At 47.2% G+C, this 25,723-nt stretch overlaps 1 protein-coding gene across 2 annotated transcripts in view; it reads left to right on the top strand.

The window, feature by feature from the left end:
• The window catches only part of LOC119395918 (sulfotransferase 1C2), an 89,989-nt gene that overhangs the window by 32,317 nt on the left and 31,949 nt on the right, over nt 1-25,723 (top strand). Inside the window, exon 1 of one of the 2 annotated variants that reach the window (XM_037662936.2) lies at nt 8,564-8,901. The exons of the other annotated variant lie outside the window; for it this stretch is intronic. The gene's annotated coding sequence lies outside the window, so the exon portion shown is untranslated. Of the gene's footprint in view, nt 1-8,563; nt 8,902-25,723 lie in introns of those variants that run through there. 2 annotated transcript variants of the gene reach the window in all.

Below are 25,723 nucleotides of genomic sequence, written 5' to 3'. Positions count from 1 at the left end.
ACCGTTAGTTTGGCGTCAAGAAGTTGTTTCGCCAAGAATTTCTCTCTTTCTCTTTAATTCTATCTCTTTCTCCGTCTCTCTCTCTCTCTCTCTCTGTACTCGTTCTCTCACCCATCAGAGTTATTGCGTCGCACGCCGGACAAATCGGCGCACGCGTTCTGGCAGCGAACCAGAAGATGAAGCAGAGGACGAATGTAACGCGTGCCAGTTCATTTTCTGTCGTCGCGAAACGCCATAACGAAAAGCTTAAAGGGACCGACAACTGCTCAGAACATGAAATGAGATGACTGCACTGATGGAAAGATTGTCCGTCGCATTGACTCAAATTAACCCTGTTTATCTCGTGAGAGGTGGATTTATATTTTTATTTCTTCATTGAAAGTCGCGAAAAATGACCTTTGGCGCCTCTGGCGGCAATATCACAAACGGTCCGATGAAGGCGGTCACGTGACCATTGGTTGCTGTATGCGTTCGATGACTTTTCTGTTAGTACTGAAATATTGTTCATTTCTTTATATTAAAAGATATTACTCCATAAAAATGTACATATAGGCCTGCGTTAGTTGTATGCAACAAAGTGGCGCTGCCTTCGCTTGGCCTAATGATCCCATGCCGGGACAAACCACCCATGTCACAGGCGCAGGCAACCTTGGGAGCAGGCTCACACAACGCTGTACAAATACCGAGAAGATGTATAAAGCCACATCATCTCATTGTAACAGCTTGCTATTATCAAAAATGGTTTGCAAGCTCAAAATAACGGTGGTTAAGCACAGCTACAGTAACTCCTGCGAAAGCAGAACAACGACAGGTTTCACAAGGACTAGCGGCATCGTTATCAATTCTCAGCGTTGCTGGAGCAAGCCTTCAAGCGTGTTTGGAGCCTTTCAGATCGGAAAATACTGCTTATAAAATAACCACGTGCTTTTAGGATAAACCACTGCAGCTACAAAGGCTACGAAGGGTAAGCTTCCTGTCGCACCGTAAAAAACTGGGTCGAGAAAAATCAGTTGTCGGTCCCTTTAACAGCCCCGCTGTAAAATAGTATGCACCGACATCACCGAGCTGTCATAGTGTACTTCAGCCAGCCCGGTAAAAGGCTAGGAGTTATCTCGACCCGCTCCTGAAGCAGTAGTGGAAGCATTTAATGCGTCATAACTATGATGTGTGTAACGTCATGCGAATACTTCCTGTAATCTGATCATTCCAGCTCGCTTGAATAGGTGACGAGAGTGAGAAATATTTATCGGCTCTTAAAAAACATAATAAACAAGTGTAACGGGCTAGTTGGTATAGCGCTTGTGTGTAGCGCTTGTGTAGTGTCTTTCTTTCTTGCTGTCCCTGTGTGTAGTTTTGCGCTTAAAAGATCCCGTCGAACACGTCTTGGAGGTGTTGTAAGTGCTGCCGCCTAGTGGAGGCGAAGCGAAAGACTAGCTCGTGATGGCGGGTTGTCGGTGATCTGTCAGCGCGTGTCTTCCCCGTAGAGCACGCATCGCAGACACAGCCTTTAAATGTGCACATTTCTGACTCCTCGCCTGGTCGTCTCACTCTTATTGCTTCTGGCTACAACCGAAGGGTAAGCATAATCCGCGTCCATTTATCAAACTCCCCCCCGCGAGTGACACGACGTGCCTGGGTGTTCGAGTCCTCAGAGGGCTCGGAATGAGGCTCAAGGCTGGTCGTGGCCTGCGTCACCGTTTCTTTTCAACACGAGCCATTGTCCGCGGAAGGCGGCCGGCATGGGACGCATGCAGCCTCCCGTTCGTGGATCATAGAAGAGCGACCACCTCGCGCGAAGTCAGACTTTGCGAGGAAAGAGCGCGAACGCCCTCTACACCAACGAATCGTGCGTGCAGCATGCAAGCAAGCAAGCAAGCAAGCAAGCAAGCAAGCAAGCAAGCAAACAAACAAACAAACAAGCAAACAAACAAACAGACAGACAGCGCGAGTCGTCTCAAGCAGTGCGGAAGTGCTTTGCACAAGGTTAAAACCTTGTTTGTCTCGACGGAGCCGCTCGAAGAGCACGTCTTTCAGACGGCGTGCTCTTCAAGGCACAGGCAAGGCCACGCGGGGGGTGTCCCTTATCTTACCGTTGCCACGCTTCATCGTTCCTTGGGGCACGAGAAATATGTACGAAGAAGACAAAGGAACCGTTCCCAACGCTGATCAATACGTTTGTTTCCGTCGACAGTCACTCGAGCTTTCTTTTTTCGTTTTTCTTGTCTTTCGTTTCCAACCGGAGCGTTGTAGAAGCCACGCACTGTTGCAAGCCGTCCCTGCTGCCCGCACCTCTTGCGCATAGTCATCCATCACTCGTTAACCGTGACGCGCGTAACCGTGTGGTGCTTTTCTGTACGTCCCCTGCGTCGGACCCTTTGGAGACAGCGAAATGCGTTCTGTCTCAACGCAGCCTCTTTTGCATCGGAACGCGCCGGAACACATGCCCTTCTGCATGGTTAAGAAGGAAGAGGAGCGTAATGTCTACGTCGCGTCCTTAATGGGGCGACTGTCGTGTACCTTATCCCGCTGCATCGGCGCGTTGGTGCAGCGCTCGTAGAGCACCTGTCAGCAACTCATCGTACGCATTTCGTCAGAGTGAGCATGCGATTCTGAATGTGAAGCCAGCCACCACGCGGCATCAACAACACCCTGTACGTAGAGTTACTGTATTTGGCCCCTTTACGAGACTAAAGGAGCCATTTACAGTAACTCTATCCGTACACTCGGTATGTCATTGTGAACACAACGGGAAAACACATGCACTCTCAGGATTTGGGGACTTCTGTACGTGGCGCCATCTCTCGGCGGCACCAACGGTATCTTGCCATAACTTAATGGGAAATAGGCGAAAACAAATAATATATCTTGAAAAACGCTAGCTATCAAAAACGACTCCGGATTCTGTACAGCAGAGACCTACTGGAACATTTTGGCGAAATTGCAGTATCGCACAACATAGCGTATGGCTTGTCAAGACAATTGAACGCCGCCCATTAGAAACACATGGGGCCCCATTGTAAAATATTAAACACTCTGGGAAGACGCGCGGTTTGTAGTGCGACACTGTAATTTTAAGAGAATGCTCAAATAAGTCTCTGCTGTATAGAACCGGGAGTCGTTTTTGATAACTAGCTTCTTTCGTCACATATGATTTTTTTTTGCCTATTTCCCATTCAGTTCCGGCAGGCCACTGCTGTCATCGACGAGAGATGGCGCTAAGTACACATGTCCCCAAATCCTACTCATGTGACTCTTCAAGAACAGCGCGGAATGTGGCTACCGGGTCATACATCATTTACTGAAGCTGATCACACGACCGCAGGAAATCCTTTCCACGCCGAAATTTCGCCGGAAAATCAGTGATGGCGTAATTGGCAACGATGGCTCGGCGCACCCTTTATCGGTCATGCCCAGACATTTCGGGCATTTCACCTTCCGCCAACTACAGAACTTCGACGCAGTACACCAGCTAATCACCAATTCTGGCTTGTCGAGTACCGACGAGTCGCTGTCTACCGTTTGTGACTTCATGAACGCCGTGTAAATGCTTATATTATTGCGATTGCAATTATATGGACAGTCTCGGCTGGAAAATGTCCGTCCCCGTCGCCGTCATTCACCGTATATGTATAAGTATGTATATATATAGAAAGGCCACAAAGAAAAATAATTAAGAAATTCTTTCCGACGCGCGGAATCGAACGGGTGACCGACCTCTCGCTTTGCAGCCTGCCGCGTTAGACGTTAGGCCACGACAGCACCGTCTCTCAGCCTCCTAACCGCGGGCTATTTATATACACCATGCAATTCAGCATGCTTTCTTAGTGGCCACATAGATGGCGCGACGTGCGCGCGTGTTGCGCGCTTTAAAGATCGTCACCCCGCCCCTGCGAACACCGTTGCTATTCGCTCTACGGCAACGTTACTAGAACAAACTCAGTTTAAAAGCTCCGCCGGAGAGGCGGTCCGCGTGGCGGTCGTGAGAACTAGTGGCGCTGCAGTCACGTCTAGCTCCCGCGGCTGGCGCTTGTTGTGATCGGCGCCGCCGATATACGAGCGCACGTGGGTTACAGCGTCGTCTGCGCTTTGTTAGCTCGTCATTTTTGCGACTGTTCTTGACCAGGCTTAGCGTCTTGTACGAAGACACGTGCATGATGTATGAAGCGTAACGAGGGCGAACAGATTCACAGTGCGGTATGCCGACTTACTTTGCGCCGGGCTGCAAGAGCGGCTACCGCAATGACGACTCCGCTTCACGACACTTCTTCGGACCTGCAAAAGACCCTACGCCATTCTAGCTTTGCATTGCAAAGATAGAAAGCTTACTGCGAAATGCAAGATCTGTGACGTTCATTTTGAGAGTGACGGCATTGTAAACCACTTTCGTCGTGTCGTTGCTGGACAAGAAGTTGTGACCCCACGTGGAAAGTGGGAACTCGGGCCAGGTGCCGTGCCGCGCTTGTCCCCAGCACTTCCACACCACATTTCAAAGCCAAAATGTTCGGGGTTTAGGCGCAAATCCCCCCAAAACGCACGGCGTCCCGCGAAAGCCCAGTGCCCAATTTGTAGGAGCCGCCAGAAATAGCACAGCAAACCGAAAGGCAGGCGATTACCTATATACGCTACCGAGACTGAGAGTTGCATCACACTGACATTCGATTAGTTGTCAGCTTTCGCTATGCCTTCAAAGCAGTGGATTTTCGAGAGATTTTACGACGAGGTATCGAACAAGATGGGCGGAATATTTTACACTCGCCGGCTCGGGAACGGGCTGCTCAGCGGAAAAATTTGACACGATACACATAGAAAAGACGAGGACCAGCGCTGGTCCTCGTCTTTTCTATGTGTACCGTGTCAAATTCTTTGCGCTGAGCAGTTTAATAATGGAATACCAACTAGCCCAATCCCACACTTTGCTTCGGGAACGGAGACTTAATGTGCAAAAGATAATTGTAGTTGACGAGCAGTTTAACTGCGTAGTGAACGGCTACAGCACGAAACGCAAACGGCTGTCGTACAGTGTAAAGTTTTGCGGGCATGGAACATCTGCTCGGTACGGTACGGTACGGAGAACTTTATTTAAAGATCCGGAGAAGTGCCACGCCTTAGGGTGACACCGCGGGCCTCTCCCACGTGGGGACAGTTAGACCTAGCCTAACCGCCGCATCGCAAGCTCTCTGGACAGCCCAAAGTTGATGCTGATATTCCGAGCTCTTGAGGGCCAAGTTGAATACTGACGACTCTTCTAACGACAGAGTACGCGCGAATAACTGCTCGATGCTCACATCACGGCCGATCTGTTCTAATTGTTTAAGGCACCGTAGAAGGATGCGACGTAGAAAGATGAGACACCGAAAATACAACTATCCGCTGAAAAAATTGCTCAAAGACGACATCTATTCGATGTAATTGCACACTGAGATTTCATTTACCGAGTTCTTGACAACTTTTCCGATTTTCGGTCAGTATTCCTTTAACAGTCGCGAAAACGTGTCTTGTAAACCTTGCAAAGCATTGGTGATGTTTTTCGAGAAAGTTTTTTTTTCAATAAATTGTAGAAACATGAGTACTGTTTTTCTAGAAACTTTTTGTATCTCGAGTAAGTACGCTTCTTTGTGCACTATAAAAGCTTTTACAAACGTGTTGGGTTGTTCTTGGTCTAGATAAGACGGCAGCGGCTAAAATTGTGGTGGTAGTTATAAAAATTACTCTTGAAACCCTCATTCGCTTAGAAACTCCTATGCTTTGAAGTTAAGCGCACTGTAGACAGCTCAAATATTGTCACAGGGTCGTGACGTCGACGAAGGCAGCAGTCAGCAGGTCCGAGATGAAACTCTTTTTTTTTGGCCGAACTTGTGGCCGGGAAACAGAAAGACAAACTACAGCAATACACTGATAGCGGCGAACAGAGCGTCGACCGTCGATCAACTGACAAGCGGTCAAGCGCGTCGGCTTTTATACAGGCGCTATCGAACTTTCCACCGATATCGCTGGTGGCGGCGTTATCTCTCGACAAAGCTGGAACATTCTCGTGCAGCGCGCAAAGTTACCAAAACGATTTATTACAATCGCGAAGCTTCTCGAACACTGTTTCGCGGACAGCGTCGAGCGTTCATAACCGTCCTTGCTGGTCAAACCCGAATACATCAAAATAAAACAAGAAGTGGGCATGGCAACATAAACCGAACATCGATTCTTAGCCAATCAATGAACAACGCACACGGGCCAATGCATACAGACGACCTTATGCATATCCACCTAACTAGTACAATAAGAAAGTTGCGCAACTGCGCGGCGGACCGCAGCGTTATGCCGTGGCAGCCAACGTTTCTAGAACCAGGTTGGTGGCAGCAGACGACGCGCCGATAGTGGCGCAAGACGGAACTGCAGCGCCGCTAGTTCTCGCGACCGCCGTTCGGACCACCCTCCTCCGCTGGCGGAGATACGGAGCTTTGAAACTGAGTTTGTTCTAGTAACGTTGCTACAGGGCGTCGTCGCTTTCGTGCGCTTATCTCAAGGAAAGAAGGGGCGGCCGGTGGGGTGCTTCGCTCGCTTACGCTCGCTGCAGCGGCCGCGTTTGCGAAAGGAGCGCGCTGTTCAAACAGAAGTAACAACTGTGACAATTAGTTCGCGCTCGTCTTGCGTGTGCCTGTTCGTTTGTTTCGTGCGTCCTGCTTTATGGTTGAGCAGTGCGCTTCAAGTGTCGAGCTGTGACGCATTAGTTCGCGCTCGTCCTGTGTGCGTTCTTTTCGTGCGTCCTTCGGGCTCGAGCGATGCGCTGGCAATTTCGAGCTGCTTTCCGTTCTGCGCGTTACATTACAATTTATTGCTATCGCAATCATTGCTTCGCCGTTGCGGCGAAACTGTGACTTTGATTAGAAGGGTGCAGTCGCTCAAATTTGCCAACTGCAACTTGTTGAAAATCGGTCTGTGTATCGAAAAAAAAAAATATAATTGAGAATTCTTCCCGTCGGGTAGGGCTGGCGCCGTGCGGCAGAGCTCAGCAATCGGCGGAAGGGGCAAGAATTCTGAGCATGGTATATGTCCCTGTAACCTGCTGCTTGTGCGAACCCTTTACACTTCAGGTGTGCTCTTATTGCGATGACGTGTAGTCCTAGCAGATAATGGCGAATGCAGTTTTGTCAAATTCAACCAGTGTGAAAGCCTGTGTTTTGTGCAGCACTGCAACCGGAGAAGCCGCGGGTGCTTGCTTTAGCGGTTGTGGTTTATTCATTCGCGACTTTTATGGTTTCCTCTTTCTGAGTTTTTGACGAATAATTGGGCTACAATCTCTTGCGAAAGTCCTCAAATGGTTATTGCGCTCAGTTGTATATTCAAACTTAATGGCCCCTCTAAAACCTGCTCGAGAAACTTGAGACACTCGGGCCGTCGTCACGCTGTGCCGCGTATAGAATGCCTACACAGCTTTGCAAGGGTGGCAGCATCGGCACTTCCAATGATGTAGCGAGATGCTTAATTGGGTGCGTTCATCGTCAGCACCTATTAAGTGCTACAGAAGATGGGCCACAAAGAACAAGCGTACGAAACCCTCTAGTGAAGGAGTACAAGTAGATTTTCTAAATAACTACCATCAATGCTCGTTGTAATAACTACCCTCAGTGCTAGATGTAAATGTTTTTAACAGTTGCAGACTCCTGAAAACTCTAGCGGATAGAGCCCGTAACGAAAATTTTCGGGATGTATGACCCAACGTCTACTGGGCAAGTAGTTTGGATCTAACCGATCCTGCTTTCAATGGCGAAGAGAAATGGAGGGAAGAGGGAAAAGAAATAATCAGTTAGGTGGGCGAGGAAGGAGTCGCAGGGCTCCTCCGACCTATGCCAAGGTTCAAAATGATACTTCGACCGATTACCCTTACGAGGACGAGACTTCTTTACCACGTAACGTACTCACGCCCGAGTGACTGGGCTTCCGGAGACTGGGCTGAGAGCCGATATTGTCGCACTGTGTGGCAAAACCGTCGGTGGCACGCGACATGTTCGGTTCAGTAACGAGGTTTACTTTAACGGTCATGGCCCATCGACGTCATCACTGTTCGTTTGTTCTGCGAACGTCTCTCTGCAATTCGTTTCTTTCTCTCTCTGTAATAACGGGCGGCACACGCTGCTGCGTCATTCGCCCCCGAGCGCGGTCGCGGGGCGTCAATCAAGGAACAAACCGTCTTCTCAAAAAATGTATAGGCATCCTGCGTCTTCGCAGCGCCGGCGGCAACACTAGCGGCCACTAATGAGCGCGCCTTCTTGGCAGAGATTGCCGGTTGAAGTAGTAGAAGCTCACCGGGGACCTCGGCACGAGGAAAGAGAAGCAAACAACGGACTGAGGAGGCGGCAGGGAAAGGCGCATTAATCACCTCCGCCGACCTGCGGGTGTCGCGAACAGGCACGAGCCCAAGCCTAACCAGCCGCCGTCGTCCTCGTGGTCGCCGTCTCTGTCAGGGAACTTCGCAACAAGACAATGGCTGGCAGCGGCGCGACGGTTTGCCGCTGCGCGCGTTGCGCGTCGCCTCCGTCGCCGCCGCCGCCGCCGCGTATACGGACGCAAGCGCCCGCGAGGACTCCGTAGAGAGCGCGCACGACACACGCGCACAGCTTGCTTGAGCGAGTGGATGTAGCTACGTGCTGCCGGTCGTACGTCCGCTGTTCTGGGGTGGAAGACGCGAGTGCGATTCGTGCTGCGCAGCCGGCTCGTGGGGAGGGAGAGCCAGCAGGGGTGGGGCATCCTGCCAAAGCGTCGCCTGTGTAAACCGCCTGAAAAGAGCCTTCCTAGCCGACCTTTTTTGGGCCGAGGGCGACGGTTGTGCGACGGAGAGATCAGCTGACCGTTTCGGTGGACGACGAGCTGCGGTGCTCCGGCTGTGGCCTTGAACTCCGGCACTCACAGGTGCGTACACTCGCTCGCAACGACTCCTCGTTTCGCTGGTTTTTCCTTCCTAAGACGTTGTTCCCATGTTTGCTCTTGTTCCGCTATAAATTTCGCTTTCCGCGTTGCGGGAGCAAACATTGTGGCTCTACTTTGTTCGCGCGCACGCTAGTCCTGAGCGATTTGTTTCAAAATAACTAGTTGCTTTCTTTTTTTCTTTATCGTGTTCCTGCTTTCCCTCGCCCCACGTGTTTCGCAACAATTTTATTTTGCTTCGCTGAACGAGGGGAAAAAAAAATCACAGCATATCCACGGAGTGAATGATGATGAGTGGGCGAAGCTGCGGAGGTTCATCGGTAAACCGTGAATCTTCCGTGAATTCTGCCCAGTACATCATCACCGACGTGAGATCGGGCGCGTTTACACTAAAGGTTCGATGAGTTATGACGACTTGCAGCTCACTTTAATTTTACATGTACGCTGTGAATTTTCATTGTTTAGAAAACCATTGCTTTAGAAAACACCTTGCGTCTTTCGTTAAGCAGCTGGCGTCTTTTTCGTTTTGCTTTAGAAACATCTGGCGTTCTTTCGTTTTGTTTTTACAAAACATCTGGCGTCTTTCGTTGGTTTATTTCATCAATCAACGGCGTTTTGAACAAAATTTTTATTGTTTAATCACGCACAGGAGAAATCTCACCAGGCACTACCTTGGAGGTAAACAATGGCTGCTAATGGGAATGAGAGACAGAAGAAGTCGGCTTTCAGCTAACACTTACACTTCTACAGAGACAGAAGAATTCGGCTTTTAGTTAACGCGCACGCTGCGAATTTTTTATTGTTCAACAACGCACAGGAGAAATCTCCCACCGGCACCACCTTGGAGGTCAAAAGGGTAAGACTTGTTACTCACTACTACGAGCACGACGAGGGACGAACGGGTGCCGCCTTAAGGAGCTTCGCCCCTAAAAAACAAAGGCATGCGTATACGCAATCACCGTGCGCCGACGTGCGTTTTGTGTTTCGACGCGGCTGCAGGCGAATGCATTCGGATGGCCCTTCGTGCTGTTGGGCCGGTCTGACACAATAAGGGCAGGGCCATCCCATCGCCGAGTCGCCCTGTGCGTTTGCTGATCCCCGTTAAAGTACGCTAATCTCTAACCGGTCTCACTGTCGACCCTCTGACGGCACCGCAAGGATTTCATGTGGCTAAGCAGTCTTTATTGAACTTCTGGACTTCTGGCTGAGAAAGAAATGCGTGCGCAGTGATAAGATGGCTGCAACTGGAATCAGTCGCTCTAACAAGGTAAAAACCATGAACTACGTCAAGGTCATCGTTGTCCTTTCTTTCTATTTTCTTTATGCAACATCATATCGGCGACTGCGCACATGCTTGTCTTGTCTAATTTCCTGTGCCCAGATTTACTTTTCTGTGTTCACACGGTGAAATTTCATATCAACCGTTGCGGTCTGAATACTCTAGCCTTCTTTCGATTGAGCGTACGGTATGCATGAAAGAACTAAAGGATATCGCTTCAACAAGGCATTAACCACCATGGTAGTCTACAGGTCATGGTGCTCGACTGCTGACACGAAGGTCGCGGGATCGAATCTCGGCTGCGGCGGCCGCATTTCGATGGAGGCGAAATGCTAGAGGCCCGTGTACAATATATTTAGGTGCATGTTAAAGAACACCGGATGGTCAAAATTTCCAGAGCCCTCCCATATGGCGTCGCTCGTAATAATATCGTGGTTTTGGGACGCGACACACCAAGAATTATTATCACCAGGGCATTAGGCGCACCTGTGCTGGAACAGAGCAACAAAGTAAATCATCATTTCTTTTTTCCAATTTCCGTCAGGTGTTCTTCAGTCATTTGTGCTGCTAGTGCATATCTATGCGGAGGCGCACTTTACCTCCTACATTCCTCCATATTATGTCGTTCATGCTACAGAAATTCATCGCCGCTTACCTCCAGCGGGCTGATACAGCGGTGAATTTCACTACGCCACTGCTGCCGCAAAGGTTGCCGTACAGTGGTATAGTATAGTTCTCAGCGTCATGAAACAGCAATTGTGGTACGCAGAACATAGTTTTTTAGCGCGAGACGAGCTCTTTGGCTACCGCTACCCACTTCCACGGCCTTGACCGCACTTTATTCCACTTTGGTCGGCCTTGTTTCTATTTTAAAGGTTAATGAAAATCTGAATTTTGAGTGCCGGAACCACGACACGATTATGAGCCATGCCGTAGTGGGAGACCGCGAGTTAATTTGCTGGCAACGTGGGGCACTCTAACGAGCCTCGAAATGCACGTTAAAGTGCCCACGGGTGTTTCCTTTCTTTTCTTTTTTGTTCCTTTTTGTAGCGTTTCGACCATATTAAAATGCGGCTGCATTTCCGAAGATGCAAATGCGGCCGTATTAAATGGTGTGCACCTGCTTCCATCACCGAGAAGGAGCAGAATGAGTTCGTGTTCCCTGGATACTATTGCAATATTTAAGCAAAAAAAAAAACAAAAAAAAACATTGGCGAAGCTTGCACTAAACCGCGCAAAGCTTGAAACCGCGAAACTGGACGGTTGTGCAGACTGATTTTGTTGCTTCTAGGTTGTTTCTAGGCCTTAGCTAGGTGATGAGGGTTCTTTCTAGCTTGCTTCTAGGTCGTTGCTAGGCTTTAGCTAGATTATGCTAGGTTGCTTGTCCGTTGATTATCAGCGCAGAGAGGGTCGAGTTAAACCACAGGCAGGCACAGACACGACACGGATGTCCAAACTGCAGAGACAGAACCTCGCACTGAAACCGAGTGTGCGCACCTCTCATAGATCTACGGGCACGTCGTCGTTGGCGGAGGCCTTGCATCGCTTCGGGGTCTTCTCGCAGCCGCCGTTGCCTTTCCCGTTCCCTAGTATTCTCTCGTTGTAAGTACTCGGGGTCTTCGGCTCGCCGCCGTCGCTTCGCAGCTGTTTGCTGGGCTAAATGTTGCCTTCTTCCTTTATAGTGAACCAGTGGTGAGGCGTCCGATTTAACAAATTTCTGCGGCACATACCCGTTTATGATGATGATAGTCTTCTGATAGGCCGCACAGTGGCACATACTCGTCTGACGACGATAGTCTTTTGTCTTCATTTTTAGTGAACCAGTGGTGAGTAGAGGGATTTACCCAATTTCTGCGGCGCATACCCGTTTATGATGACGACAGTTTCGGATACGAGATACAAGGAACCACTTGCTGTTAAAAAAATTTTTTTTTCTCTCATTAGTAGCAGATCAATCCGCAATACTAACAACCTTACGAAGCGCTTATTGATTTCTCAATAAAGCACTCCTTTAGGCTAGTTGATACGAGTTTAACATAGGTTGCGGAATATTGCGCTGCATGGGCGTAAAAGTGGGGACACTAACGGAGGCTCAGAAAAACACAACCAGAAAAGGTGAGCGCCTGCACTTGTTGCGTTTTTCTGCACCTCTGTTAGTGTCCGCCCCTCCCCCCTCATTGTTACGACCGTGCAGCGTAATATTCCGCGACCTACGTTATGTATTTCTGTACGATCATACAAAGATCCTACTAAATGACCACCGCGAGACGTCGTGATCCGCTATGCGTATTCACGAGAAAGAAACCATTTCTGAGGGCTGCCTCCATACGGGAGCGCGTCGTTACATCTAGCTTGATTATACGAGAGCAGGATTTCATTAATCAGGGGTGACGACTGTCTGTTCGTCGTCTGGACGTCGAGGAAGAAAAAAGGTTATTTGCGTAAGCATTCGCTCTATGGCGGAAGCTGAGCACACCCGCGGTTACCTTCGTTTTGCGTGCGATGCCGTTTTCCACGCGCGCCGTTCGCAATGTCAGCGTGCAAGTACAAAGGAGACCGGTTAAGTGTTCGCGGCCAGCGATATGTACTCTACGAGAAAGAAGAACGGACGCGTTTCACTGCCACTACGGCCTCGCGAAATCAATCATGTCCTGCCCAAGGCCTCTTTTTAAAGCAGAACACGTAGTATAATATTAAACACTTTTTTTTTCCTCATTGCATATTAATGAAATGAGGAAGGAGCAATATGCAAGAAGGAGGAATAAGCTTTTTCCCCCTCATTGCATATTAACGTGTTCGTGTCAGTTCGAATAACCGCTTTAAGTCAAACGTCTTGCCTTTGTGCGTATCGTTGATGCGCTAGTTAACATTTATAACGTTAATATGCATTGATTCCAGGTTTAGTTTAGCTTTGTCCTATATATCTACATGTGTACAAAATTCAAGAGCCACCAGTGCGTGGCGGCGAAGTGAACAGCAATCCGTGTAAAGCAGACATCGTATAGACTTCAATGCCAGGTTATGCAAAACCAGAGGAGCATGCATAATAAGTGACGCAAGTCCATATAGCAAAGGATAAAATTTCGCTGCTCCAAAATCTCATGCCTATACAAAGAAACAACTGCGTTAATGCAGCGTAGCACAGGGCTGCTTCTATACGTATATCTACACTGTGTATATACGTATATCTAGAAGTGTATACGTATATCTACAATACCGCACTGAAACGGAGACACAAGCGCGGCCTGGCGTTTAGGCTTCAAAGCACTGGAAGGCAGATACCCGGCCGGTATAGGTAGAGCTTTCAAATAAGTAAAATTCATTCCTCAAAACCGTATACAGTGTACGAATCTTCATATTTAAGAACAATCAAAGAGGCAGCCAGGGAAGTGTCGTTATATTAGCTTAAATTTAACGGTTGAATTCTGCGCTTACGTTTAGCAGTCATCACAGATTGTGGTAGAGTAAAGAATTTGACTAATTTTCTACTCATTACTGAGTAACATGAACAGCCGATCGCACGAGACACGAAGAAGGAGAAGCGTTGTCCTAACACTCTGTTCACCGTGTACTCGTACAATGCTTGCAAGTCATCCACGTCATTGCTGATGAAGCATGTCTTGTGAAATGCGAATATAGGCGACAGCATGAATAGCGTGAGAAGCGTGCGGAGATTCAGTGTTGCATGTGGTAACCATGTGCAAAACAACGGCTGCGTAAAAGCGTTTATTGCGCGTTCAACCAACAGCTCAATTAACGGACTCCGAGCACGAGCAGCGTCCAATAGCAAGGCGTGGTACAGAGTGACACACAGGCGTTACTAGACAGGGTGACCCACTGTAGCGTTCGTTCCTCATCGCTACAGATGCTGTATTTGATTCATTTGCCTAAAGTGTTTTCATCGCGCGAAGTATTAAGACGAATGGATGGCTGGATGGATGAATAAACTTTATTTCGGTTCCTCGGAACGCGCCCTAGCACGTCGCGGGCCGCTCCCACGTCGAAGTGTGCGTAAAATTCTGTGTACCCCGGTTGGCCTAACAGGGAGAAATGCTTACCGAAGTCGTTATGTTTATTCATGACTTGTGCCGTCGTAACATGTGAGAGCGGCGCGAATACGTTTTGCACGCGGCTCTCATCGTCTGACATTTAAAGAAGTTCCCACGAAGTACACAGAGCTGCGTGGACAATGGCTAAGAATAAACGCGCTTCACACGTCCTCTTTTTTTAAGTGTTCGTATCACGGTCACTACCAACCTTACAAAATGAACATAATAAACATTTGAACTGCTGGAATTGCTGGCGTAAAACAAGATTGGGAGCTGTGGAGTCATAACATTCAACCACTAGAACATACAGAACTCACAACAGGAAGCATTGCTATGAAGTAATAAAACTTCTTTAAAATGTAAAAAAAAGCAAGCGACGCGGTAGCAAGAGTTTGAGCTGTCGTTCACTTTCACTGCGTGCTGGAGATTTGGTGAGCGGCTGAAGCGGTGAACCTCCCACATGTATGATGACCGTGTGTTGTTTCTTTGCTAGTGCTCGCTCGTTCTAAATGTGGTCAGCACTACACAGCGCCTGTCGCATTCGCGTTTTGTTTCTTCTGAAAGCGCATACGATTCCAAACGGTGAAGCTTTCTGAACTTGAACGGGCAGTTGCTTGATGGCTGTTGTTAAAAGGACACCAAAGGGAAACAATAAACCGGTTTTGACCGATAAATTATTCGTTCAGATATGTATTGTCATTAATTTCGCCACCGTACGATAATTATTAAAAGAAATGAATGTCAAAGTTTCATGTTTCAATATTGCGCCGAAACTTCCGCACGTGAGCGTCAGTGTGACGTCACGAATTTCGGTCTGTTTTTTTTTTCATGTTTTGACCACATTGGTTCAATGAAATTTTGTCAAACTTGGTATGTTAATGCTTTGAGTCTCTCACAACACAAACTAAACAATTCATGCCGATAAATGACTACGTATAGGACCTACCAGATGTCGTCAAAATCTATGACGTCACGGCGAGCTCGTGCGGGAACTCTAAGGTGGCGTCGCCACCCGTATTTTCTTTTTTTTTTTTGCGTCTTCTCTCACCTCAAGCGTCTTCCTCAAGGTCTTTCCCACAGTAAGAGTGTTGCTTTCGGTGTTGTAAAACAGTAATTTACTAATACTAAAAAAAATCGTTTTTCTCTTTAGCGTTCTTTTAACGTAAATGGTTTGTTAGCGTCCTGTACGCCAGGTCGACCTATCCCGTCGTCCTAAATGGCATTTTGTCGATATGGTATTTGTGTTTGTAACGTTATGGGGGACGATGCTCGGGCAACGAGAGTATCTAATGTGCCCTCGTCTTGCTCTTCTTTTTGCTTTGTTGTTGAATATGACATCGTTCGCGGCATTCGCTTTCTTGACCTTATGCGCGCGTCTTCCTGGCGGCTGTTGCGTGCCAGCAACCTATACCGAGCGCTATCTACCCGGAAGACAGCTCTTCCGCACGATAGCGTGGCGAACGTTCTGCGTCCCTTTCCGCCAACCGTTCAAGGCCGCCAGCGTCGACGCGCCGTTTCTATAATGTGAAGGAAACACGTTGTAATAAAAAACGTGGAGGCTCGGGCTTCTTTTAGGGCGCCCGTTCATGCGATGAGTGTCGTCCCTTGTTCAACCTCGCCTTAGGCGCCAATTTAGCGCGCCTTGAGCCACGCGATGCTCTTCTTCTTCTGCAGAGACACATGCTGGATTACTCCGAAACCTTCGCCGCCGAAACAAAAAATAAAGATCAATAAAAAATAAACATCAAGAAGTGGAAGGAAGAAAAAGAAAGAAAAAATAGGAAATATAAAATAAGACATACAGATAAAACGTTGCATGTAGTTACAGTTCGCGCCGCCGAAGCAGAAAAGTATAATAGGAAATGAAAAAAAGACAAATAATAAAAATATGAAGAGAAAATAAAAATATCACGACTTAAAAGAAGTATTTCAAAAAATGTAAAAAAAGAACCTAAAATTACAGAGCGGTTTGTAACTGCGCGTACATGGGTGCCTCTCAAATTCTTTGCCTGAGTATATATATATATATATATATATAATTATATATATATATATATATATATATATATATATATATATATATATATATATATATATATCGCCAAATGAAAATATGCGCACACCTGCACTCAATTTATTCCTTCCTTTCTTTCTTAGCGTTAGTGCGATATAAAGCAGCTTTAGTGTAACATGAAGTGCACGGCAAAAAAGGCCACAGTGGATGGCTTCCTCCTTCAGGTCGTCTTAGGCGAGTACATAAGGAACCCTTCGAGGCTTTTCCCTTCTTTCTTTCCTTTTTTGTATTTTTTTTTCTTTTTTTACTCGTTAGCGAAGACTACCAGGTCAAGGACGTATTCCTCGAAAGCTCGGCTCTTTGTTTGGGACCTTTTGCTTATAGACTGACCAACACTGTTAAAAAATACTCGACTCTCTGCTTTGCGCAGCGAGGTGGCAAAAAACACAACGCGCCGATTGTCTTGTTACAGCAACAGGTGTCAAGCGCGGTGCGCTGTCGACCATATGAGGCAGAATACGGTTTTGTAAAAGGCGACGGCGCCAAGCCGCACTCGGCTTCGCACTGCTTGGCCGCATCCTTGTTGTTCGTGCATTGAGGGCCGAACTGAAAGCCAGCCTCGGTTCCCACATATTGGCAAGGTCAGGTAACCCAGACGAGAGTTTGCCAACAGCGTAAGGTTTCTCAGGGAAGCTTCATGCGGCCGCGTCCACCGTCGCAGGAAGTGTCAGTTATACTTGAAAGCGACAACTAAAACGCATCGGCCGCTTTTGTGGGCAGATCGCAATATTCCTCCAGCGTGGTCTTGATTTGATATTGCAGTGTCTTCTCTGTAGCAGGAAGGTATGTCATGTTTTTCATTGTTTCTTTATGCGTACGGTTAGGCATTCGATATAGTCACAAATGGCAGTTAACCCGTCCCACTGGAATATGATGCGTGCGATTGTCTTAATGTACAATAACATTAGGCGGCAGCTTCATATTAGCGTCATAATTTTGTTTTTTAACACGAAAGTGTTTTATGCCGGGGTCCACCAAGTACATCCGTCACGGATATGACGTTGATAAAATGGACGCCAACGGGTGAGAAAGAAAAAAAAACCAAGAAAAAGATATCCCGCTGGGAATCGAACCCACGATGTTGCGGCCGCGACGGCAAGCGCCCGACGCCCTACCGACTCGGAAGATGCTAAACACGGCGCGAACGCGCCTTATATCTTTCACACTTTCTCTTTCGCGGCGGGCGGAGCGGGGCAGTACCGCCGCCTGTGAGATGTGAAAAGATGTAATGCTTCACGATCGACACTTACTAGCGCTTACTCCGAGATTGCTCGCGATATCGGAGGTCATGGTTAAAGCGTCTCGATACCAGAGAGGTAGACTGGCCGCGCTGGCGTCGCCGAGGCACCCTTGACGCAGTTACGTTCTTTGCCTTTGGCTTCGTGTTAGCGTGCGTCGGCTCATCGGAGTAGTGCAACTTCCACATGCACCAACGGGATTTCTCCGCCGCCGACTGCTTCAATTGCGAGAGCACCGACTAACAAAACTGCTGCAATATGTGTTGCAGAAAGGACGCGATTTCGACAGGCGAATGTCGTGCCTTGGTGGAGCGAGAGTAGCGCCTGCGAGACAGAGGTCAGCGGGATGCACGCGTTTGCGGCTCAGGCTACGAACCTCTACCTCCCGTGTTGCTGAAGCGCAGTGTGTGTTATGTATGCATGAGCATAGGCGTCGGCTACCCATTATTAGAAAGCGCACACCGTGCCGTTTCTCTCCTTAATTGACGACGCTTTGAAGAAGTGCATACCGGGTACCAGTGTTGATTATGAGCTTGTTGATATCATCCTTACGCGGGATTCACGATTCGCTGTGTCCAAATATATGTTCACACCGTCAGCACCACAACGGTTTAATCATGATCATGGGCGTTAGTCGTCGCGATAGAGACATGCTGTCAACATGGGTGCATCCACGTCAAACGGTGCTATAGCTGCCAAACACGAATAGACATTGTACAAGCTCTATTATATCGCTACACAATAAGCACTACTTCTGTGAAGACATGTTTCACTTTCGTGTTATACCGATTCCTATGGCGGAGGGATCAGCCATGTTTTTTTTTAATTACACTAGCCTCTAGCGCTTCGCCTGCACCGAAATGCGACCGCAGCGGCCGGGATCGAAGCCGCGACTTTGGGTCAGCAGCCAAGACGCGCCTGTGTGCGATACTATAACACTGAGCTTGTTTCTAAGATGCGCAGCGACTTTGCCATCACACTGTCTTCTTTTTTTTTATGTGCATCACACACTGAAAATGTCATACGGTTGTATGCGAAACTTCAAAATGTTCAAGCACAATAATCCACGATCGAAAGAATAATGCCCCAGGCCACACATAACACCATACCGTTCTGAATTTCGCCGCCGTTTGAGCAAAAACGACTTTTATTTTGGTTAGCTTACAATCGGTGCATTCGTTATAGGTTAACACGTGTGCTTTGGTTAGGTTATTCCGTGCGTCGCGCTTCTAGGCTGAATAAAAGAAAAAGGCGGGAGGAGGAAGGCACCCTCTTTCACCTCGTGGATTCGTGGCCGCAGTTGTTGTTATCTCGGATCGTACACGAATGGAGTCCGTGCAGGTACTCCGTCTCTCCTCTGACTGGGCCAGCTGTCACGCCATCCGCGCAAACGAACGTTTGCATGAGACATATCAAAACACACAAAGAAGACTTTGTTCATGCGAATGCACTCATATGCTGCGCATAAACAAGGCATTTCACGCTTAAACCTACAATTTTGCTCGCGTTCGCTGGCGCAAGTTTCCAACTACGTACGCTCATTTTAAAAATTCATCGGATAACTTTCATCTTTGCCGTTTTCAAGCGACGTTTGTTATCAGTTACAGAATCAGTGGCGGCGGCGGCATTATGCGTGAGAAACCCGGCGCATGCGGGCGAGTGTCCAGAAGTGCGGCCCTCGAAGATGCGCCGGCCATGCGCGTATTTGTACGCGCCGTTTTCCGATAATCGATGCTCTCTCGATCGCGGGCCCGTAGGCGATCAGCCGTTTCTGATACTGCGGTCTAATCTTTTATCGAGGTCACTTGCGATTTAACATTGCAACATTTCATTGTTACCTGGATGTGAACGCACGACCGCCGTTGTTGCCTGTAGCTGCTGAAGTGTTGCGCTGCTGATCGCGTCTATGAAGGTCCAATACCCGGCGTGGAGGAGGGAAACAGTTAAGAGGGAGAATTGCGCAATGTGAAAGAAAGAAAGAAAGAAAGAAAGAAAGAAAGAAAGAAAGAAAGAAAGAAAGAAAGAAAGAAAGAAAGAAAGAAAGAAAGAAAGAAAGAAAGAAAGAAAGAAAGAAAGAAAGAAAGAAAGAAAGAAAGAAAGAAAGAAAGAAAGAAAGAAAGAAAGAAAGAAAGAAAGAAAGAAAGAAAGAAAGAAAGAAAGAAAGAAAGAAAGAAGGAAAGTCAGGCACGCTCACGCCAAGCTTCGCTTGCCCCCATTTTCCCGATAGGGGAAGTGCTCCAGATTTTTTCATCATTTCTTTTATTGACATGATATAAGGTGATCTTGGCGCACAAATAAGGCACCGATTACTCGTCAGCTCTCAGGGGTGTCTAACATAGAGCACGTAGGGTGCAAATTTCTAAGCACAACTAACCCGCAGTACATACAATATACAAATTAGCGTAACAGTCAAGACATAACATAACAGTCAAAACAACATATTCAACGATCACGTATATGCATGTGTACACACGATGATGTTAAAAAAATGAAGAGCAACCGTTGCATAGCATAACCAGGACAAAAATAGTCAACAAGCAGATAAATATACACTGGGCCGTTGAGACAAAACAAAGCTTAAATGCGCTAGCAAAGACCAAGGATACCACTGCCTTCAAGAAAAATGTTCAATGCTTTTAAAGCACACTTCTGTAAACCTCTTGTTGGCCACGGGCTCAAAAGATTCCTTAAACTTAGTGGTCTGTGGACTAATGTCATTAACGATGATTTAAGTCGGCGTCTTGGTGCGTCGTGCTGTGGGCATTGTAGAAGGAGGTAATATATGTCTTCATCTAAGAATCCACAATAACATTCAAGAGTTTCAGCGCGGCCAATTCTGTGTAAAAAATGCTTGGTGTAAGCAGTGCTTAGCCTTAATCGGTAAATGAGGGTTTCCACACTTCTGTCTAAAGATAACTGAATTTGAAATTCAATAAGTGGATCTACATGATATAAATCACAGCTTTTAGAATTCTGGTCAAACCACGTACACATATTGAAAGATTTCGCCTTTAAAATGCCGCGCAATTAGTTTTTCGATATTGGAATAGAAACCATATCATCTTTGCGATGTGCTTGTCGTGCGGCTTCATCAGCTGCTGTGTTGCCAGGAAAGTGGCGATGTCCCCGTATCCACTGGAACATTATTTCATGACGCTTTTGATTTGCCTTAGTGAGCCTTAGTGAGCTCTTCAAGTGTCTCGTAGATCAGACTATTATTGATTGTTTTTGCTTTTGTGTTACGGAGTGTCTCTCGTTGTCTTCTTTTTTTTTCTCGTACTATATCATGTTCGTTGGAATTGGCCTGTCGTATAAGTAAGTCTGTGGACAGTGATCCATGTTTCCAATTAGCCCTGTTTTTAATTGTTTTTAACGTCGTAATTTCGTGCAAGCCGGCAAGCTAACAACGAATGAGGAATAAGGTCGTGGAATCGCAAGCGGCCTGTCGTGTCTATCACGCTTTCTGGCTTTACGGCGCATTCCGGACAGAGAGACCGGCTGCCATTCATCTGTCCTCCTCGGGATTTTTGTACGCGCTCGCGCAGATAAGCTTCAGTACGTCACCTGTACAGTGCAATGTGCGGTAACAATTGGAACGGGGACATCGCGACATGTGCGTTCCACGAATCCTCCCGCTGAGTAATCCCCACGGGCAGCTGTTTGCTTGCGTGGCATGCGTGCAATGTCGAGTGAGGTAAGGTCTCCGTGATTGAACGGTATCGTTTTCTGCGCAAGGTAATTAAGCGCGATCACGTGCGTTTATGTATATCATCGTGTGCACATTTGCACATTGGGAGACAAGGGCCGAACGAATGAATGCGATCAGTAGCGATGGTTATGTCTATGTTCAAGAAATCGATAGTTCGGTGATGATTCGTCTGGTCGGGAGGAGGCATGATGAAGAAAAAAAAGTACCAGAAACGTCGACCAAAGGTAAAATGGTTTTAGAACATTAAAAGACGTTTCGGCTTCCGTACGGAAGCCTTGTTCACATGTAAGTGGCCCTCGAGCTTAAGGCGAGCTTATGTCCGCTTCAGTACGACGTACTAAAATGGACATAATCCAGGTGGTAGGTGGCAGCAATGAATCACCCGTGCTGCTGGTGGTATCTGTAGTCCATGTTAGACTTTATTCCGACTTGAGCACTGAATTTCTTTGGCGGACGTGGTAAGAAGACGTTGCTTCGTTCTATGAGGTATTGCAAGCACGACGCACTTCCTTCATATCTTGAGAAAGAAAACTCGTGTGGAAGGCCACTTTCACAACCGATCAGTGTCACAGCCCAGGCAGCACAGCACATTGGCCCAATATTGTTTATACGTTGGCAAACCATGGCCCAATGATGGACCATACAAGCCACTATAAAACCAATGTTGGCAAGCCAGCCTACAAGGATGCCAATAGTGGTCCATCTTTGCCAGCCAACATACAATATTGGTCGTGCCATTCTTTGAGGTCGGCAACAACGACCCATGGTTGCCGATGTACATACGATATCGGCAGAGCCAGGCCGTATGAATGGCAATATTGGGCCTGCTTATCCGTTGGTAAAACAATATTGGTCAAGTAATGGCAGTAGATCGGATATATTGTCCAGTCAATCTGACTGGTTAAACAATATTGGACGGCCAATGCTACGCGCCGGACAATATTGTCCAGACTTACACGTTGTCGTTCCAATGTCCTAAACACTGGCGAGTATGCATGATATATCGGCAATAATGTTTTTCCCGATCTACCATCACTGAGTGAAGGTTAGCCCGATTCGAGCCACCACCTGCACGCTATTATGAAAATCACTTTGTCCGGCATCCAGCGCACCTCAAAGAAGATTTCTGGTTACTTATCACATTGCTTTATTCTACAAATATTCTACAAAAGCCCCGGGTTATACGGCTGTGAAGGCATCACGCCGTCCAACTGGGAGGCTGCATGCTTTTACTAGCCCCGGACTCGAGAGCAGCTATGGGCAGTCCAACGGGCCCGCGACGCAAAAGAGACTTGGTATTTCTGTTCCGACGTGGGAGCGGCCCGCTACGTGCTAGAGCGCGTTCCGAAGGACCTAAATAAGGTTTTCCCATCCATCCGTCAATGGATGTAGACGATTTGAAGCTGCCCGTTGGTGGCGAAAGTTCACCAAAATCCGGTGTGCTTCCGGTGAGATGCGCCCCTTCGTTATAAGTTGCGGCCCGCAGCTTTATTGTCGCTGATTGATGCTGTAGGGCATGTCTAATACCCCTGTCACACTGGACGTTTTAATGTCATTCGAATGGAATGACATTCGCATCTAATGACATTATGCGGCTGCTACACAGCGATATTTAATGTCATTAGGATCGAGTGACTTAAAAAATCGAATGAGTTCGAGAAACACATTCGCCGTCGCACTCGGACCGAATGTGTACTCTCCACCCCAGAGACTACTTAGAATGTGTCAATCCGCAGTCTCAAGTTCGGAAACATTCATGCTAACACGCTATTAATTTTGCGTTTTGTAAGGCATCTATCATTTTAAAACGCACATGTGTACGGAACGCTTTTGCGAAATGTTTTTACTCTCCACCTCAGTGGCGTCTGGCTCGCCTCCCGGCGCTGTCGGCCATGCTGCCATGTAAACAAACAGACGCCTGTGCGCACGTGTGCATGCAGCAATGGAATCATCAGCTCCAGGAGCGCACTGGACAGAGTCGGCGACTTACGCTTTAATTAGGCTTTGGGAAGACAATTTAAGTGACTTGCGCAAAGCCAAGAGGAATAGTAAAGTGTATGCCCGGATCGTGGAAGAGCTGCGCAAGCTCGGCGGATGCAGTGGCGACCACTGCCGCGATCGAGAACGCGTTTGCTTGAATGCGTTGCAGAATGTCATCGCTGCGTTTGCACTCTTCATCTATTTCTCGCTCCAGTCTTTTGGCTCACACGCTTTTCGCGCAACGCCAAATACAGAGCAACTAAACGCTTTACATGCTGCAGCTTGGCGTCGTCGTGCAGCGGCACTGCCATGTCGACCATGTTTGTTGTGTTCTATTGGCTGTGGCTACTGGCTAAGCGTCGTCCTGGCTTGTTTTGGCCGGATATTATACAAAATAACATTTCTCTATGTGTTTATTTAGTGACGCGACTCCCGACATACATTCTAAAATAAATAACTTCTCTTTTCTACCACTACATTTACCGTCCTCAACTTTTCCGGCCTTCTTTTTTTCGATTATCGACATTGATATCATGAACGAATGACATTAGTTTTTCCAGTGTAGCACCACCACGGATCGAATGACATTCGGTGCACCCAGTGCTGGGCAGTATCGAAGATACATGTATCTTAGATACTATCTTAGATACTCTATGAGTATCTTGTATCTGTATCGCGATACTTCTCGGAAGACGAGTATCTGTATCTGTATTTCCGATACATTCGATAATGTATCGTGTATCTTAAGATACAAGATACTTCTATTGCAACACAGCCGTGCGAAACAATAATCGCTGGCCAAGCTCCGCTTCTCAAGCTGGTACTGGTGCCACTAAGCCATCTGAATAAGTCTTAGGGCAGTGACGCAATTTTATTTTTCCGCCAGAGTACCCCAGTGCGGGCAGAAGATGAGGAAGACAAGCGCGCGGACGTCTACGTCCAGCCCACGTACCTTTTGTTTGCTCGATTTCTTTTCTTTTTAGTTGCGCCAATGCCGCGACACTTGCTCTTAGCCACTGTCCTGCGCCGCGTCTATTGCGCAAATTCTTGTGTTGCTACAGCGTCGTTATTGAAGATTCTCTTGAGTCTTGCTCCGTAACGAAATGTGATGCGTGCAAGAATGGGGTTCCTTTGCGCCGTGTGGATTTTGCATATCAGCGATTTGAATGATCTCGTGGATGTAAGTTTGACTTGCATGCCATGAATTAACTTATATGCAAATAAGAATCTAACAACGTTAGCACCACTGGTACTGATCTAAAAGAGCAAGCGGTTACCTAACAGAAACTATCTTGGCGTACCGTATTTTTCACTTCTTGCTACATTTATTCAAAGAATTTATGAAATCATAATTTGATTATTAGCACAAGTGCTTTCTTAGCTGTCACTTTACATCCCTTACATTACCTAAGTCTCTGCACTGTTTTTCCGGTCTGGTCACTGCAGTATGTCTTTTGCAACGCGCTGCCAAAATAAGATCTCTGCTTTATTATTCTTCTGTCTACTTTATTTCCACTACTGTTTACACATTTACCACGTTGCCAAGGCGATTGTGAAAACAAATATATAATTATGTGGGCGTGCCTTGAGTAAACAGTACAAAACATTCTGCTTACCGCTTAAGAAAATAGCGAAATTGAGTTTGCGTTATAATAATGGCAATCATTAGGAGCCATCTTAAAGATGTTAGGAAGGGGATTCGAGAAACTTTGTTTTGCTGAATGCTCAGTTTTGCTCATGAACGTCCCAACGAGCCGTTTTAGGCAATTTTCCATAGGCACTGAATTTGCCATTGTCTCAACAGGTAAGTTGACAATACTTCATGCTCGTAGCTATTAAGGGGCGCCGTCTGTATTGTGTTTCTGTACAAATTCAATGTGAATGTTTGATACACAACCACCTCTCTCTTTTACTTATATTTGTTTTCCTGTTTCAGGCTTTCTTGAATATTTTTCGCATTACTAATCGCCACGTAACGGGAGCTATAAGTGGCAATAGCGCGAATAGCGGCGGTGTGCTGCGACGCTTTATGGAAATATACAATACGTCTGAGACGTATCTGTGTTGCACATGTTCTCTCGTTGAAGAAAATTGCTAAAAAGATTGCACGTGAGTGAGTATAGGTTCCTTTACGCCAGCAGATAAGTAGAATATGAGAATTCATTGCAGTTTTAGGTCATCTACGTATACACCAGGGGTCTCAAACTGAGCTTATAGCCAGCGGACCGCAGTCGCGAAATTTAGTTGCAAGGGCCTGCGCAGTGAAGGTGCTGGGAGAGAGTTTCAACAAAATGACGTTTGAGAGGAAGCCTTTCCCGTATCTCATATATAGGTCATTTCTGAAGGGGATTTAGAGTCAGGATTCGAGAAACATCGATAGGGATGTACAGAATGACTGATATCTGGACGCGGATTCTGAAATATAGAGTTTTTGTTCCACGGTTATGTTTTAGCACATGGTGACCACATGTTCCTCAA

The sequence above is a fragment of the Rhipicephalus sanguineus genome, chromosome 6 (genome assembly GCF_013339695.2).
Source record: "Rhipicephalus sanguineus isolate Rsan-2018 chromosome 6, BIME_Rsan_1.4, whole genome shotgun sequence".
Classification (NCBI taxonomy): domain Eukaryota; kingdom Metazoa; phylum Arthropoda; class Arachnida; order Ixodida; family Ixodidae; genus Rhipicephalus; species Rhipicephalus sanguineus.
The sequence above is the reverse complement of the archived record's forward strand: the minus strand, read 5'-3'. Positions and strand labels throughout refer to the sequence as shown.